Source organism: Cavia porcellus, unplaced genomic scaffold (genome assembly GCF_034190915.1).
Source record: "Cavia porcellus strain 051 isolate PalLab524CR breed Dunkin Hartley unplaced genomic scaffold, mCavPor4.1 scaffold_27, whole genome shotgun sequence".
NCBI classification, from domain to species: Eukaryota; Metazoa; Chordata; class Mammalia; order Rodentia; family Caviidae; genus Cavia; species Cavia porcellus.
The window spans coordinates 45,938,701-45,953,144 of record NW_026947510.1 but is presented as its reverse complement, the minus strand read 5'-3'; the positions used below and the strand labels follow the sequence as shown (position 1 = coordinate 45,953,144).

General features: G+C 35.8%; 1 pseudogene; it reads left to right on the top strand.

Moving 5' to 3' along the window:
• The window catches only part of LOC100718861 (solute carrier organic anion transporter family member 1B3-like), a 64,011-nt pseudogene that overhangs the window by 16,421 nt on the left and 33,146 nt on the right, over window positions 1-14,444 (top strand).

The following is a 14,444-nucleotide window of genomic DNA, read 5'->3' as shown; positions in this document are numbered from 1 at the left end:
CTCTTACATGGTACATCTCTTTTTCTCCTCATTTTCTTATCCTCGCTTTTGCTCCTCTTTTCCTACTTGTTTACAAAAGCATTTTTACCTTCTTTTTTTTGTCCCTTCTGTCTTTTCACCCTCCCATTTTCCTTGTTCCAATCCCATTTGAACATTTCATTCCCATTTCCCAATATCTTTTATGGATTTTGATCTTTTTTTTTTTACAATTTCACATACCAGCAAAGTAGTGCTATGTCTGAACATATGTTTCTGATTTATTGACTTAAGTAATGGTCTCAGGATGTGCCCATTTAGGTAGAAATGATTCACATCCTTTTTGTCCTTTCATTGTTTGATGGCTATTTGGACTATTCCCAGTATTTACTAATTACAATCTGTGCTGCTATAAACATATCACTATGCTATAATGTTTTTAAATCTTTTGGGAATATGTCAAGAAGGTGAACAGCTGGGTTAAATGGAATCTCTGGTTTAAGTTTTCTGATCAATCTCCACATTAATTTCAACAGTGGTTGCACCAGTCTACACTGCCATTGATAGAAGAAAAGTATTCCTGTATCCCCACAACCTGCCAGCATTGTTATTGGTTGATTTCTTAATAGTAGTCATTCTTTATGGAGTGAGACAATCTCAGCATCATTTTAGTCTGCATCTCTAGAATGACCAGTGCTGTTAAACACTTTTTCCTTTATTTAATTGCAATTTGTAATTTTTCATTTGTAAAGTAGGTATTCATCTCAGACACTCATTTTTATGTTGGGTTTTTAAATTAGGGGATTGGATTTATTATCAGTTCTTTATGAGTTTGAAATATTAGTCCATTGTCTGAGGAACAGATGTGACTGGGGTTTTGTTAGTGAAGTCTTTGCCTAAAACTATGTCTTCAAGCATTCAACCTATTCTCTCTTCAAATAGATTTAGTGCTTGTTTTAATATTTAGATCATTGATCTATTTTGGTTTTAGTTTGATGTATGGTGAGATACATAGGCATACTTTTATTCTCTCGTATATGAATGGCCAGATTTTCTAGCATCACTTGTTAAAGAATCTATCTTTATCCCAGTGAGGTGTTTGGCTCCATCATCAAAGATATGGTTGCACAATGTGCTAGGAGTTGTTTTTGTATCATTTAACTAGTTTCATTTATCCTTGGATTTCCTTTTTTTGCTAGTAGCCATGCTGTTTTGATCACAGTAGCTTTGTAGAACTATTTCAGTCAGGGACTGTGACACCACCTGGTTTCCATTTGCTGCTCAGAATTTCCTTTGCTATTCTCAGTCTCTTGTGGTTTCAAATGAATTCCAAGATGGTTTTCTCTAATTCTGTGAGATATGCTACACGACTTTTGATAATAATTAGATCTAGATAAAAATTTTGGAATTATGGCCATTCCATTGTACTATTTCTTTCTATCCAAGTGCAACTGATATCTCCACTTTCTGACTTCCACTTTGATTCACTTCATATAGTTTCCTATAAGAAGTACTGGTTCCTAGTTATTTTAAATTTTTGGATGGTATTACAAAAAGTTTTGTTCTCCTGGTTTTTCTCTCAGTGTATTTGTTATTTGCATATAAAATGTGATAGGTTGTTGAGTAATGACTGTGAATCTAGCTACATTAAATCACATCTTCTGGTGAAGTTTTTGCAGTCTTCTATGTAGAGCAGCATGTCATATGCAATGATATTTTAACATCTTTCTTATATGATATGGTATGATATGATATAAATATTGTAGTATCTTTCTTATTTTTTTATTTTTTACCTCAGTCTGGTTAATGTTTCCAGAACAATAATGATTAACATTGGTGACAATTGACATCTTTATATTGTTCCTGATTTTAGAGTGAAAGGTTTGAGGCTTTTGTCCAGTTAGTATGATTTTGGCTGTTGATTTTTCCCAGTTCATTTTTATCAGATTGTGATAAAATCATTCTATTTCAATGTTCTGTAGGGATTTTTACACAAATGGGTGTTATATTATGTGAAATGCTTTTTCTATGTCTGTTCATATGATCATATATTTTGTGTTTGGCTTTGTTGATATGGGATATTACGTTTATTGATTTACATATGTTGACTGCCCTAAATTCCTGAGATGATTCATGACCATGGTATATATCTTTCTTGATGATTTTCCTGCATTTTTTAAATCTTATTGATCATTTTTCATCTCTTTGTTCTTTAGGACATTTTGAAATCCTCTTTTTTTTTTTTTTCCTGGATTTTCTGTTGACTTTGGTATCCAGGTAATACTTCCCTCTAGGAACGGTGTTAAGATTATCACTCCACTTTATATTTTATTTTATTTTATGGAAAAAGGTAAAACAAAATTTTGTATCAGAATAATGGGAAAATATCAATAGTTAATACATTACATATTATCTTTAAAGTAATTGCTCCGAGTACGAGACAAGAACCTAAAAATTGCTCCAATGGATATTAGCACAAGTCTTCCATTTTAATGGACTAAGAGACACTAATAATGTAATTGACTTGCTTTATTTTCCTTTTCAAAACTGCCCTTGCCCCTTCCCTATATCCTAGTTCCTTTTTTCCTTTTGGCCAGTTTCTCCCCATTTCACAAAATCTATTGTACAGTTTAGACCTTGCTTACTCTTTCAGTTTCTCATACAAGGGAGAAATTACAATGTTTACACATGTAAGTGTGATTTGTTTCACTGGACTATGGTCTCAGCTTGCCTCCATTTACCTATAAATGTCTCAAGTTTATCCTTTTATTTATGACCAAGTAGTACTCCACTGAATAAGAAACAAAGCAAAACACTTTTTATTTTTATTTTTTTTATTTAAAGAGAAAATAACCAAAACAAAACAGCAAAAGGGTACAAGCAATACAGAATTTCAGGAAAAAATATACAGTCAGAAATCACTAGTTAATAGATTACATATTGTCTCTTAGAAATAGTTGTTCAAATTATGAAATTAAAGCATACAATGTGGACATTCAAACAGTGAGATGGCAAGCAGTTCTGTTCAATATCCAACAAAAACTTAGTAATATGGTTTTCTATCTTACACACTTAAATATACATACAATTATATCCTTTAGATCACTTTATTTTCCTCTATTATTTACAATAACAATTATACATTTTGGGTTTTATTACTCCTATAGTTCCTATTAATTTTTTTGGAAGAGAATAAAACCAAATATGACAAAACAAAGCAGGCAGTCAAAACAAAGGATAGACATAGCACATGATGTAAAAACAGAATACCAGGTGATCAACTGTGGTTACCATTATGCCTCTTGCTATCTTAAAAAGAGTTGACTATATCATCTGGTATAATAGAATTGAACAAAACAGTACAGAACAAAATCAATAAAACCTATACACTGGAGGACTTCAAAAGAAGATAATAGTCAAACCAGAATGGGCATCATAGTAAATCTTATTGCCTTCAAAGTTGTTGCGTATACCCTCAAACTTGATACTATCAAACAAAACAGAATAGAGTAAAATTAGTCAAAACAATAATGGGAGAGCAATACAGGGGTTCAAATCAGGTTAATAAGAAAACAAAAATTTACTATATATGGCTATTTTTAAATTTTTTCCCTTAATTAAAAATAATAAGAAAAAAATTAAGTTTTTTAAAAAAAGGAAAAAAAGGGGAGATTGAGATAAAGGAGGACATATCAACAGAACAACACAAGTCACAACAGAACAATTTAAGCATCAGAATGTTTCACCACCAGATAACCTGACATAATAGTAGTTACCATAGTGTCTCTTTCCTTGAAATATTTGAGTATAACTTTGTGTATTATAGTATCAAACATATCAAGACAGTGTGAAACCATTCAAGAGAATGAAAGTATTACAAGGTATTTAGAACCAGCTAACAGAAAATGAACAACAGTTTCTATATTATGTCTTTGTCTACAAAAAATTTGTTTATACTATCAAATATTTTAAATTACAATAAGATAACAATATGTTAAAACTAATGGAAACAGATGAAAAACAGCTTGATGGGACTTCAAAACAAGAATATATTAAATCAGCACTAGCTATTATGGTGTTTTGTTTTCTTCAAAATAGCTATTTGTACTATCAAAGACAATAAAATCAAACAACGCAGATTAAAACCATTTAAATTAATGAGTGAACCCCTTATATGGTTTCAAACCAATATGATTGGGAATCATTATTACCACATGCTTTTATGTATTCTTATCATTTCTTACACTAGGGAAACTATTTGGTATTTATACATATGAGTTTGATTTATTTCACTTATGAGTATGGTCTTAAGCTGTGTCCATTTATTTATAAATATCTCAATGTGATCATTCTTTCTAGCTGAGTAGTATATCATTGTATAAAAATACCACAAGTTTTTTATCCATTCCTCAGTTGATGGACACTTAGTTTGTTTCCAATATCTGGGTATTACAAACTGTGCTGCTATAAACTTGGGTGCACATATGTCACTGTGATACGATGTTTTCAGTTCCTCTGGGAAAATGCCTAGAAGTGAAATACCAAAATTTGTAGTATAACTTCAAGTCAAGGATTGTGATGCCTCCTGCCTTACCTTAGCTGCTTAGAACTCTCCTTGCTATTCTAGGTCTCTTCTCACCGCAGATGAATTTTAGAAGTGATTTCTTGAGATCTCTGGGGTATGTTGATGGTATTTTTTTTTAATCAGGATTGCATTAAATCTGTATAACTGTTTTGGGAGAATGGCCATTTTCACTTTATTTATTCTTCCTATCCATGAGCAAGGAATGTCTTTCCATTTTCAGAGATCATCTTCAATTTAATTTTTCAGTGTAATATAATTTTTCCTGTATAAGTCTTTAACTCCTTTCATGTGAGTAATTGCTAAATATTTCATTTTTGGTTGCTAGTGTGAAGAGTTTGGCTTCTCTTATTTCTCAGTCAGTGATTTTGTTGTTAGTGTAGAGGAATACTATTGATTTTAAGTATTGATTTTGTATCCAGCCACACTGCTGAATTTATTTATTGTATCTGAGAGTCTTTCAATGGAGTTTTGGGGGTCTTTTATGTAGAGAATCATGTCATCTGTAAATAATGGTAATTTAACTTCTTTTCCTATCTTTACCCTTTTTATTTCTCTCTCTTGTCTACTTGCTCTGGCTAGTATTTCTAGTACTCTATTATATAGGAGCAGTGATAAGGGACATCCTTGTCTTGTGCCTGATTTTAAAGTGAAGGCCTTCACTTTTTGGCCATTTAGTGTGATACTGGCTGTTGGTTTGTTATAGATGGCCTTTATTATATTGAGGTAAGGACTATCTATTCCAAATTTCTGCAAGGTTCTTATCACAAATGAATGTTGGACCTTATCAAAAGCCTTTGCTCCATCTGTAGAAATGATCAAGTGATTTTTACTTTTGGTTTATTCATTTGGTGGATTACATTTATTGATTTATGTATGTTGAACGTCCCTGCATGCCTGGGATGAATCCCAATTGTTCATGGTGTGTAATCTTCTTGATGATTTGCTACACCCTATTTTCCAATATTTTACTGAGGATTTTTGCATCTGTGTTCATTATGGAAATTGGTCTGTAGTTCTCTTTTAATGTTGGGTCCTTCTCAGGCACTAGAGTAATATTTACTTCCAGGAATAACTTAGGAAGGATTGCTTCCCTTTCAATTTCATTGAAGAGTTTGAGGGGTGTCGACATTAGGTCTTCTTTGTATTTCTTGTAGAATTCTGAAGTGAGTCTGTCTGAGCCTGGGCTCTTCTTTGTAGGTAAGGACTTAATTATGTTTCCAATTTCATTAATAGAAATTGGGCTATTCAGCAGTTTCACATCTTCCTGGCTTAGCTTTGGTACTTCATATGCTTCTAGAAATCTGCCTATTTCTTCTGTGTTATCAAACCTTTGAGAGTAGAGGTTCTGAAATAGGTGTTGATGATATTCTGTATTTCTATAGGGTCTGTAGTGATTTCTCTTTTTTATTCCTTATTGCATGCATCTGAGCTTTTTCTTCCCTTTTTAAAATAAGGTTGGCTAGGGGCTTATCAATTTTATTTATTCTTTTAAAGAACCAACTCTTTGATTCACTGATTTTTTGGATTGTTTTCTTAGTCTCTATTGCATTGATTTCTGCTCTGATTTTTATAATTTCCTCTCTTCTTTTCACTTTTGGTTTGACTTTCTCTTCTTCTTCTAGATGTTTGCAGTGCAATATCAGGTTATTTATTTGTATTCATTCTGTTTTCCTGATGTGGGAACTCAGTGCAAAAATTTTCCTCTGGGGACAGCTTTCATTGCATCAAACAGATTCTGGTGAGTTGTATTTGTGTTTTCATTTGTTTGTAGGTATTGTTTAATTTCTTCTTTAATTTCCTCTGTGACCCACTGATTACTCAAGAGTGTGTTATTCAGTTTCCATGGGTTTGTGGGATTTTTGCAGTATCTACTATAATTAATTTCTAATTTCATAGTACTATGATCTGATAACATGCAAGGGATAATTTCAACTCTTTTGCATTTATTTAAATATGTTCTGTGAGCTAATACATGGTCTACTTTAGAAAATGACCCATGTACTGCTGAGGAGAATGTGTATTCTGTTGTGTTGATTGGAATACTCTGTATATGTCTATCAAGTCCATTTGTTCACAGGTGTGATTCAGTTCTTTTATTTCTTTGCTTATTTTCTGTCTGGTTGATCTGTCCATTGGTGTCAATGGTGTGTTAAGATCTCCTGTTAGAATTGTATTACTGCTAATTTTGTTTTTCCTCTCTGTTAATACTTGTTTTATGTAACTGGGTGCTCTGGAATTTGGTGCATATATATTTAAGATAGTTGTCTCTTGCTCTTGAAGTTTTACCCTAACCAGTGTGTGGTGACCTTCTTTGTCTCTTCTGATCATTATTGGTTTGAAATTCACATTATTTGCAAACAGATTAGCTACCACTGCATTTGGGGGGGGGGTTCCTGTTGCATGAAGTATTGTTTTCCATCCTTTGACTCTCAGTCTGTGAGCATCCTTTGGATTAGATGGGCTTCTTGTAGACAGCATATGGTTGGATTTTGTTTCTTGATCCATTCTATCAGTCTGTTTCTTTTAATTGGTGCATTGAGACCATTTACATTAATCGATACAACAGTTATATGTTGGTTTATTGTTGACATGTTATTTTTCTGCTGTTACATCTTTTTGTTAGGTTTAATATGTTCTTTGTTTAGTGTTTTTTTCCTAAGTACACCTAAACTCTCTTTCAGCATTCTTCGCAGGGTTGGCTTGGTGATCATGAAGTTCATCAGCTGTTCTTTGCCATGGAAGTATCTTATTTTCCATCGATTTTGAAGGACAGTTTTGCAGAGTACATCAGTCTAGGTTGGAAATCATTTTCCTTTAGCATCTGAAATAGTTCACTCCATGCTCATCTTAATTTATTGTTTGTTCTGAGAAGTCCACTGTGATTCTGATAGCTTTTCCTTTATAGGTGATCTGTCTTTTCTCTCTGACAGCTTTTAATATTCTATTGTTTTGTTTGATTTCTGTGATGGTGATTTTATATGTCTGGCTGTAGTTTTGTGGGGTTTTTGTTTGTTTGTTTGTTTGTTTTTTGGTTATGGCTCTTTGGAGTTCTTTATGCTTCATTGATCTTGATGTCAGTTTCCAATCTCATGTTTCAGAAATTTTTGCCTATTACTTCTCTAAATATCCTCTTGGCAGTCTTTGTGTTGTCCCATTCTTTTTCATTTATCTCTATCAAAATTATGTTGTTTTACTTTGCATCATTTTGCAAGTGTTAAATTGTGATTTTTTGATTTCTCATTATTTTTATAAAATATTTCCTTTTCTTTCACTGGCTGAAATCTTGTACTCGTGGTCTGAAATTCTATCTTCACATTCGTTCATATGGTTTTTACAACTTTCAATGGAAGTTTTTATTTCCTGTATATTTCTCTACATCTGCTTTATATATTCTGTTTGTTTCTTATATTGTTCATACAGGGATTCTATCTTTTGGTTTAGTTCTTCCAATTTTTTAACTGTGTCCTCTTTAGATATGTTCAGCATCTTCTGCATTTCTTTTATCATTTCTTCTTTTACCTGAGAGATTATTTCAAGTTTGAACTCCTTTAAACCTTCTTGCAGTTGCTTCTTTATTTTGGTTACTATTATTTCAGATATTTCAGGCATGTGGCATGTATTTTCTTCTATGTACATGGCTCCTATTCTTTCGTGGGATAGGCTGGATGTTTGAGATTGCATATTTTTTTTTTTTGTCATTTTCCTATATTTCCCAAGTGTTGCTTCCAAGCTTCCCTTCGGCATGTTAGAAATTGTGTCTTATATCCTGGGCTCCTGGCATTCCTCTAGTAGTGTAGCTCCCTCCTTGGACAGTGAGGTCCCTGGTTTAAAAGAAGTTTGCCAGGCTCCTCTCAGGTAGACCTAAAGCCTCCTCAAGCCACACAGCTCCCCCCACTGGCAGCAAAGCTCCCCTGAGGGAAAGAAGGCCACCCAGTGTGGTCCAGGCAATCCGAAATCCTGCTAAGCCCAATCTATGTGGCTGCAAACCCAGTGGGCCCCCAACTCCCAAGAGCAAGAATCTCATATTCTCCTGGGGATTGGATGTTGTGTACCCATCCAGCTCCTTGTATTTCAAAGCTTCCCAGGCTGATAGAAGATTCCCTCTATGGCCTAGGTAGGCCTCAATCCTCCTCAGCTGCTCCCTCCTCCAGGAGGTGGCAATAGTGCTGGTGCTCTCCAGGTGGAAAAAAGGTCTCAGGCAAGGCCAGAGCAGGTTCCCTCAGCTTGGCCCTGTTCCCTCTTTCAGGCAGGGCAGTTGCTGTGTGCCCTCCAGGTGAGAGAGTACAGTCAGCAAGGCTGGAATGGGGGTCCCACGGCTAGCTCACTCCTCCAGGCAGCAGCTGCAGTGTGCACTTGGGGTGAGAGTAGCCAGAGAGAAGGCAGTCAGCAAGGCTGGAATGTAGTCCGGTGTCTTGCCCCAACTCATCCCTCCCAGTGGGCAGCTGCGGTGTGCATCCCAGGTGAGAGAGGGTGATCAGCAAGGCCAGAACAAAGTCCCACAGCTTGGCCCAACTCACTCCTCCAGGTGGGCAGCCGAAGTGTGCATTCTGGGTGAGAGAGGGTAGTCAGTGATAAGATTATATCCAAAAGATGAGAAGTATAAAGCAAAAGAGGCCTTTATTCTGAGAACACAGAGAGAGAAAACTCAAACCCCCAACAGCTGGAGTCTGGCTTTCTCTCTGGCAGACACGTGGTGTGGGGGGTATATAAGTAGCCTGGGTTTGGGATGGAACCTAAAGGGGCATCAGGGATACACAGATAGCCCATTGGTCTTTGTTCGGTGGCATAGGCAAATTTCTAGGGGACGGGGAAGATGGAGTCACAGGTAAATTCCTAGGGGTGGGAGAGATAGAAGCTCTTTGGTTCTGCCTCTAAGGCTTCACTGGCTACAGTGTCCTGTCTGGGCCAAAACCCATTCAGTCAGCAAGGCCTGAACTGGGTCCTGAGGCTTGCCCAACTCACTGCTCCAGGCAGGCAGCTGCAGTGTGCAATCCAGGTGAGAGTAGGTGGAGAGAAGGCAGTCAGCTAAGCTGGAGTAGGGTCCTGTGGCTTGGCCCAATTTACTCCTCCCAGTGGGCAGCTGCAGTGTGCACTCTAGATGAGAGGGGGCAGTCAGCAAGGCCTGAATGGCCAGGCAACTCTGCCCAACTCACTCCTTCAGGTAGGCAGCTGTGGTGTGCACTCCTGGCCCGCACTTTATGGTCTGGACTCCTGTGGCAGAGATTTGCAGCTGGGCAGGACGAGGTGAGTCCCCAGGGTGAGGTGTGGGCAGCAGGAAGCATGACCAGGAAGCCCGAGGTGGTGACCCCGAGGTGGCTCTGGCTTCAAGGTTCTGGCAAAGCCTGGACCTCCACGTCCTGGCCCACACGGCCAGGAGCAACAGAGCTGACAGAGCCCACCCTGGGGAGCATGCACAGTAGCCAAGGGGAAATGCCAAAAGGCACATCTGCTTTGCAGCCTGGTCTCTCAGGGAACCGCCCTGCAAAACACTTTTTAAAAAATCCAGTTCTCGGTTGATGGGCATTTTGTTGTTTCCAAGAGTTAGATATTATGAATTGTACTCTATTAACATGAGTGCATGTATATTGCTGTGTATATATTTTTAATTTTTCTGGAATATTTCCACAAAACGAACACCTGAGTGAATTGGAATCTCTAGTCCTAGTTTTTGAGGAATCTTCATATTGATTTCCTCAGGGTTTTACTAGCCTACACTCCTACCTCTGCTGGGGAAGTGTTCCTTTTTCCCCCATAGCCATCCTAACATTTGTTATTGGCTAGTTTCTCAATGGTAGTCATTCTCTTTGGGGCGAGATGCGATCTCAGTATTCTTTGAAATTTGCATTTCTTGAGTAACCAATGATGTTGAACATTTTTTTCATATATTTATTTGCTACTTGTATTTTTTCAACTGAGAGGTATACATTCTTTTTGGTTCACATTTCTTGATTGGGACTTTGAATTTGGGATGTCTTTTCAACTCTTATATGTTCTAGATAGAAGGCTTCTGTCTGAAAGAGAATTGGATAAAATTTTTCTTTGTCACTCTATGGTTTGTCTTTTCACTTTCATAGTGATTTCTTTTACTGTGTAGAATCTTTTTCATAAGTTAAAATCCCAGTTGTTGATTCTTTGAAATATTTCCTGTGCAGTCTGAGTTTTGTTCATGAACTCTCTATTAAACCAAGCTTTCTACCTATTTTCACTTCAAGTAGATTTAGTGTTTCTGTAGTGATATTTAGATGACTGACCCATTAAGACTCAATTTTAATTCTTGGGGATAGCCACCGATTTAATTTATTCATTCCCATTTAGGGAGCCAGTTTTCCCAATATTTATTAAAGAGGCTATCAGTGTACAGTGAACACATTTAATCCCTTTGTCAATGATGAAGTTGTTGAGTGTGTTTCTGATTGTGTCTGCATCTTCTAATCTGTTCCACTGGTTCTAAGGTCTGATTTTCCCATTACCTTGAAATTTTTTTCGTAATAGGATAGTAGTATAATTTCACGTCAGAGGTTGTGAAGACTCCTGCCTTGCCTTTGTTGCTCAGGATTGCCTTTGGGTTCTAGGTCTCTTCTGAGTCCAGATAAATTTTAGGAGTGTTTCCTCTAGTTCTGTTAGGTATTCTAGTGATATATTGATTCAGTTTCATTAAATTTGTATAACAATTTGGGGAGCTTGGTCTTTTTTACTATGTGGGTTCTTCTTATCCATTTTCTGATGTCCTCCTCAGTCTTCTTTTTCAGAGTATTGTAATTTTCACTGAATAGATATTTTACCTGCTTTTTAGATTAATTCCTAAGTATTTCAGTTACTTAGATGCTATTGTGAAGGGAATGGTTTCCTTAATTTCTTTCTGTGAGTTTGCTGTTTGTGTATAGGAATGCCATCAATTTTTGAGTGTTGATATTTTATTCAGCTATACTATTGAATTTTTTCATTAAATCTAGAAGTCATTTTGTTAATTTCTTGAGTTCTTTGGTGTATGCCTTCTGTGAATAATAATAGTTTAGCTTCTTCTTTTCCTCTCTTCATTCCTTTTACTTCTGTCTCTTATATAATTGCTCTGATTAGTGTTTCTAGAAGTATATAGAATAGGAGTGTCGGTAGTGGACATCCTTATAGTCCATCAGTTACTTGGATACTTCTTGGTAATTCCTGCTCAGCACACAGGTGTAAGTGCCCCTGGCCAGTGATTTGCCATTTTTTTTCATTTTTTTTTATTTTTGGCTCATCATTTTATAAAGTCATGTATCTATGATTTGTTGGATCTACAAGTCTCTTATTGAAATAAGATTTGAAATTGATTTTGGCATCATGATGTATATCCCTCCCCTTAGCCTAATTACCTGTGTTTTTGTTCATTTCCTCTGTCTCCAATGTGGCTCCTCCCCTACTCAGACGTGTTGAACTGTTGAAATTTTCATTTTTATACATGTACTGTTTCTACTTTGCCATGTCACATCCATAAACATCAAAGGATTGCCTAAACCTTTAAAAACTAGGTATTGTGATAGTTGGACCCTGGAATAAAATCCAAGGAAGCAAGAAATTAAATGTGGAGAGCAAAGGCTTTATTTAGGCCAGGCCTTGCGATGAGTCTCCAGGAGCTAATTTGGAGACTGCAAGCCCGGAAACTGGAGAAGGGGATTTAAAAAGCAAGAGGGGTGGGGGCGGGGGGACAAAGAAACCCGCAGAGCCATCAAGCTGTTGACTCAAGTCTGGATACTGTAAAACTGCCCACTTAGTTCTGATAGCATCAGGAGCCTTTGGAACCTTTCAAGTTACTCCCATTCTGCAGAAAAACATTATCTCAGAATAGCACATCTGCAATAACATTTGGAGAAGAAAGTAGAAAGTTAATTATCTCAGGACAGCTCATTAGCGCTAACATGTGAGAAGGAGTCGAAAGTTACAAGAAGCTGAAACTTAAGTTTTTATAAGGATTTGGAATTTAATATTTTTGGTGCATTAGGGTTAAGCCACAACAGTCTTTTAATTTCTTTGAAATTAAGCATTTCTTAAGAACAGCACAATTAGCACATTTTATGACAGACTACCACTGGGTAGAGAAAGGGGGAAGACAGTGCTGAGCATTACAGAACAGAAAATATGGCGAGATTACATTCCTTGTGGGAGAGCAAAGTCAGGTAAGGGTTGTGCTAACAAGCAAGTCTCCCTGCATATAAGCAAGTTTAGATAAGAAGAAACCCTGTTTTCCTCAGCAGAAATGGGGAAGCCTAGGAGTAACTAACAACTCCTGTTAGCTTATCTTAGCACTAAATCTGTTATTTGTAGAGAGCAACAATGGTTAACATATCAATTAAGTTTTATAATTCTTTACAGAGGAGAGCATTGATTAACATATCAATTAGGTTACCCAGAGGGAAAAGGGAAACATATATATACACACAATATGGCCATGTTACAGGTAATTTGCTATAATACAAATATAACAAAGCTATTTTTCTTAGAATATAACAGTATGACTGTGTCTGCAATAGAATAGAGAGGCAACTGAAGTTGCAAACAATAACATAAGTATGTACATCAACATTTTTGTTGTGTAGAAGCCTGAAAAGAAAAGAGGATTGTAGTTGTATGCCTACTAGGAATGGATGAAATAACTGACTCTAAGAACACACAGTCAAAAGGAGATATATTGAATTTATTTTTAACCTCTTGAAAGCTATGACTGAGGGGTTAGAGAGATGTAGAAGAAGATTTCAGTTTATTCAAAAAACAGAATGTTGATAATGGAAACTGTTCAACCCTGAGAAATTGCTTAAGGTCATGTATTAGAGAAACAACACGAATCAGGATTATGTGAAAAATCTCATCTTCTTCAAAAATTCAATTCTCTGATGAATTTCTATGCTCTCTTTCTGTTAATCAAATATCATAACTCATTTAGAATGCTTCGCAAATCAATGGTGAGTCTTTCTGGTTATGAAATCCTATGGAGAGAACTGTAGTTTTTTGGTGTAATCATTTTTTAAAAAATAGTGATTCCTATTACAAATGTCCATTTCATTTTCTCTGTATCTAGCTTTTGCCCTAATGTGCTTTTTTGTCATTGCAAAGAAACAAAGTTGCTTCTTAGTTCACATTAAATGAAAATTTTGATTTTGGCCTTATATAGTGGAAATCTTTAAAGATATGAAATGCAAGATCTGGTGGGGGATTTAATTCAGTGTTATAAGTGCCTGCTTGACAAGCACAAGCTCATGAGTTCAATCCCCAATGCAAAAAAATAAAATAAAATGCAAGATAGATCTTACAATGCCCATATTATTTATCACCCAAAAGCAATATTCAATTTTGTCTTGCTTAATTCTAATACTTCCTCCTAATTTGCTATGACCTTCCATCTCTAACTCCAGTTTCAGCTGGTTGAAGTAATAATAACTGACTGAATAAATAATTTCTGCTCTGGACAGAATTTATGAATTTCCAGCATACCTGTTTGTGAACATAAGATTTTTTCTGTTTTCCTGTAATAATATCACTTGATACACAATATTCTTGTCCCCTGTATTCCTTCCTTGGTTTTAAGACAGATGATTTATAATGCTGTTTGATTTATTTGGTAGAAAAGCTAGAACTGGTAAAAAGATATCTTAAACCTTATATTAAATTATTTTGCTTTGTTCTTGTTTTTTTACTGTGGGTTGAAATCATGATCTTGTGTTTGGTGGTCAGGTAGTTATATCACTGATGTAAAACTCTAGTCCCCCCTTATGTTATAATGGACTTTATTATTTTTGGACCTCAGTTTTCTTATTTTTGTGAATTTTTTAGTATTCTTATAATTAATATTTGTATTTAATAGTTGTTAATATAACAGTTGCATGCTGTTAATTCTGAGATGCATTGCACG